The sequence below is a fragment of the Gymnoscopelus braueri genome (assembly GCF_963280865.1).
Source record: "Gymnoscopelus braueri genome assembly, chromosome: 5".
Taxonomy (NCBI): domain Eukaryota; kingdom Metazoa; phylum Chordata; class Actinopteri; order Myctophiformes; family Myctophidae; genus Gymnoscopelus; species Gymnoscopelus braueri.
In genome coordinates, this window is record NC_137606.1 from 57700791 (window position 1) to 57705790 (window position 5000).

The window sequence follows — 5000 nt, forward strand, 5'->3', positions numbered from 1 at the left end:
TCTTTTGGGCTTTTTATTGACGGCTCTGGGTGTTAAGTTATAAGTGAATGACATAAGTTAACTCACACAGCAGGGTTTCAAACAGTGTTGATTTTGACAGCAAACTTTGATTCAGTTTTAGTCATATTTTAGTCATTCTGAAATGTTTTACTGTTCTAAGATTATAGTCGACTAAATCTACAGTTGATTTAGTCGACTAACATGTATGTTGGCGGTGCCTTGATGACGTCATAATGGCTGATTTTACACTTGGTTGCATGCTGGAAATAGCAGATCTACAAGCTCACAACGCGTCGCAGCGCGACGCGTTGTGAGCTTGTAGATCTGCTATTTTCAGAGCGCAACACCCGAGCTCAACCAAACATAAAATGTCTTGTCTTTTAGTTCTACTGGATCTCTTCTCCACTAGATCCCTCACTAACATTTTAGTCTAGTTTTTATTTGTTGACGAGATTGTCCATATATTTAGTCTTAGTTCTAGTCATCATAGCTTAGTTTTTGTTTAGTTTTTATTTAGTTTTCGTCAGTGAAATAAAGGTAGTCGCCAAACTATTTTCCCTCATAGTTTTAGTCGACGAAATCAACACTGGTTTCACGTTAACCCACAAAGCTGGAGTTCCCAGGATAATTGCTGAGTTTGTGCGTAGTTTTAATCCTGACCTGAATCCGTCATGTAATCTCTCTAAGTCAGAATCCCCACAAACTACCAGCTATAGTGTCTGTAGGCGGTGGTGTAAAAAGTACGCAAATGTTTTACTTATAAGTAAAAGTATCAATACTGCAATGTAGTAAGAGTCTGGGTGTTCAAAATTTACTTGAGTAAAAGTACAAAAGTATTGGCATCAAAATACTCATTATGCAGAATGTCCCATTTCAAGTTCTCAAATGTATAAAAATCTTTAGAAAATAGCAGATCTACAAGCTCACAATGCGTCGCGATGCGACGCATTGTGAGCTTGTAGATCTGCTATTTTCAAATGGCCTAAATGTACATAGGGCTGAAGGGGTTAATGTATGTTTTGTAATAATAATCACAATCTACAAAGTAACTAGTAACTAAAGTTTTCAAATAATTGTAGTGGAGTAAAAGTACAATATTTGCCTCTGAGATGTAGTGGAGTAGAAGTAAAATCGGAAATTGAAAATACTCAAGTAAAGTACAAATACCTCAAAATTGTACTTAAGTACAGTACTTAAGTAAATGTACTTAGTTACTTACCACCACTGATTGTAGGAGAAGACACAGTTCTCTGGATAATGCCGGTGCTGTGGAAGAAGTACTCACAAGTTGTTTTTTACTTGAGTAGAAGTACCAATACCACAATATGGAAATACTCTGTTTACAAGTAATAGTCCACGAGTAAAAGTACTCATTATGCAGAATGTCCCATTTTAACCCCAGTGACCTGGTGTGCAGGTCATTTTATGTTATCTCAAAATATACAGTATAAAAGATTTTGAAAATAGCCGATCTACAAGCCCACAACGTGTCGCTTTGCGACGCGTTGTGGGCTTGTAGATCTGATATGTTCAAACAGCCAATATAGGGCTGAAGTGGTTAATCCAAATCTACAAAGTAACGAGTAACTGAAGTTTCCAAATAATTTTAGCCGAGTAAAAGTACAATATTTGCCTCTGAGATGTAATGGAGTAGAAGTATTGAAATATTGAAAATTGGAAATACTGAAGTAAAGTTTTTTTTTGTTGTATACTTAAGTACAGTACTTGAGTACTTTAGTTACTCTACACCAGTGGATAATACATAATATAGACATAACATAATTATCATACCACAACTCCTGGCCTGTCATTAAGTGCATAAAACATTTGCTACTCAGCACCTTTCTGCTCAGAAACTCTTACCTTCTGCTCAGCGGTGGGTTATCATGTATTAATTATGTGGTTATAATTTATTTATGATGTGGTTATAATTTATTTATGATGTGGTTATGATTTATTTATGATGATGTGGTTATAATGTATTTATGTATTTCACACTGAGGGATCACAGATCACACTGCAGGTTGCACAGTAGTCACATAAACTCTCAACTCAACTCAACTCAAATGTTATGTATAGAGCACATTACAATGACCGCAGCCAACCCAAAGTGCAACACAACACGGCAATGGGAAAACAACAATGTTACAGTTCATACGGTGCAAAAAAAAATACGATACAAAAATACAAAATACATGCGGCAATTAAAAAATAGTGAGATAGAGACAACGGTCGTGATGTATCTGATTAACTATGTTCAAAGGCCAGGGAGAAGAAGTAGGTCTTTTAATGGTGATTTAAAAATGACTATGGACTCTTGTATTAAAAGGAAGGCTATTCCAGAGCCTCGGGGCGGGCCGCAGCCAAGGCTCGGTCGCCTCTAGATCTTTTATTGGTCGTGGGCTCATCCAGTACGTAGCATCTGATCGGCTGACCTTAGGGGTCTGGATGGGGCGTAGTGTTTGATGAGGTCAGGCGGGGCTAGCCCATTACGTGCTTTAAAAGCAAACAGACACACCTTGAAATCAATTGTGAAACGGACCTGGAGACAGTGGAGAAGAGGCCAGAACGGGAGTAATATGGTCCCGCCTCTTTGTACCCGGTGAGGAGGCGGGGCAGCGGCGTTTTGTATGAGCTGCGTACGTTTAAGCAGCGATTGGTCAATGCCGATGTGAAGTGAGTTACAGTAATCCAGCCTCTAAATCACTTCATCATCATTATTATTATTATTATTATTATAATGATTATTTAACCGCCAAGGTATTAAACATCGTTTGTTATTACATTACATTACATTACATTACAGTCATTTAGCAGACGCTTTTATCCAAAGCGACTTACAATAAGTGTATTCAACATAGGTAGGGAACGAAAACTACTAATCACCAGAAGTCTTTAGTGCATTTTCTGCAAAACAAGCAACCAAGAGTATACCTAGCGCTAAGGTAAAAGTGCAATATATCAGCTACCTATTTCCTTAAACAGATGAGAGAAAATAGCTAAATCAAATGAGCATGAGCTAAAACAAATAAGTGTATCGACTAAACAAGATCCAATAAACAGTACAACAATAGAAAACAAGCGTTCGTACAACTATCCCCTTGCCAGTAATTACCTTCATCCGATGATATTTGAAACGCCGTGGAGGCGACATTGTATTCCAAAAAAATCAAAAAAGGCGGAGGGAAGGGGTAAGAGGAGGGATCTGTGTATTCAGACGGACCACAACATTCCAACCGCAATCCGCCATTTTGGGGCTTATTTGGCTCGCGGAAAACAGTGGTTTTCAATGCAAAAAACAGCAACTGAGTTACAGCAGTTTTTCTGAAAATCCCATAGTCAGGGCGGGCGGAAGTGACATTTTTTGGAATGATGTCACATCCACATACTTCTTCTCTGATTGACGATGGATCATCACAGAGCTGTGTTACGGTGCCTAAAACAGCGTGCCTAATTTTTTTAATAGAACGCATTTATGCGAGTTGGCGGGCAAGTGCACTATTTAATAGAACGACTTTATGCGTGTATGGCAGGAAATTAGTTTTAATGACATTCACTTTTACACCACATTCAAAGTCTTTGTCCTGGTCCTTCAAAAGTGTACAAAAAGTTTTAAGTGAAAATTCCATTGATCCATGGCAGGTGTTTTTCTCTCACATTTCTAAAGCCTTTTCAACTGCAATGAAAAAAGAAATCTTTGCCTGTGTTGCGGGTGTCGCTGGTGAGGGATTTTGCCTGTCAATCATCGCCTCTGCTCCGCCCCCCCCCCCCCCCCCCCCAAAGGAAAGGATAGGGGAGGGGAGGGGCGAGGAGGAGAGTGGGCGGGATTAATCGACTGTGACCTCACTGTCGAAGGGCCAAACTCAGATTACTTTTCAGCCTAATTATTCAGAAAACCCCAGACCACAGAAAATCCACTGAATGTTCTAAGTTCAGGTTTTTTGGGTGTAATTGAGGTCATAAAACCCCAAATAAAACATAAAAATAAAAAAAGTGAAAGTGGATGTCATGATACCTTTAACAAACTGTTTTAACATCCACTTTGCTGCATAGTAACTGTAGGCTCTCATTGCTTATAGTTATAGCATCAACAGCGTCTTCTGAAAAGGCCATTGATATTATCATCTAACCACGGATTTGAACCCGGTTGCCTGCACAAGTGCTGATTTTTTTTACCATTGAGCTAATAGAGCCTGCCTGCTCGCTCAGGGGATAAATTGAATCTCGACGAATCAGGTCAGAATTGGTGTCGGATCCCCGTGTCTAGGTGAGACACGACCTTTGACACGATCTAAATGTCTCAATAGAAGAGCAGGGAGACAAAAAAAAAGTCTGAAGACGAAGATGAGATCTTTATATGTAGCAGAAGCTACTAACCCTTCTGACAGAGACAGTGTCTGTCCAGTAACAGATAGGAGACACTCGGGGACAGTGTCCTATAGTCATCAAGACAGACACAGATGTTTTTTTATTCATTTTAATATGCAAAGTTCTGCTAATAGTCTTATGTCAACCTGTAGACTATAACCACTGAAAGCCAGTCCATGGACATGAACACGTGTGTGATTTCATCACTGGTGGAAAAAGTACTCACATTTCTTACTTAAAGTAAAAGTATCAATACTGCATTGTAGAAATACTCTGTTACAAGTAAAAGTCCGGGATTCAAAGTGTACTTGAGTAAAAGTATAAAAGTATTGGTATCAAAATGTACTTAAAGTACCAAAAGTAAAAGTATTAACATAGCAGATCTACAAGCTCAAAACGCGCCGCGATGCGACGCGTTGTGAGCTTGTAGATCTGCTATTTTCAAATAGCCTAGGTATAAAATAGGGCTACAGTGGTTAATGTATGTCTTATAATCTAATCATTTACGTGCACGTGCGCATGCACGTGCGTGTGCGTGCGTGAGTGTGCATGCATGTTGTGTGGGTTGCACACCATGTGTCTGTGTTTTCTGTTCAGTTTATATGAGTTGTAATAATTAATTGCCGTTGTTT

The 5000-nt window shown here is 39.0% G+C and overlaps 1 protein-coding gene across 1 annotated transcript in view; it reads left to right on the top strand.

Annotated features, from left to right (window-relative positions):
• relt (RELT TNF receptor) overlaps positions 1-5000 on the top strand; it is a 36618-nt gene that overhangs the window by 1049 nt on the left and 30569 nt on the right.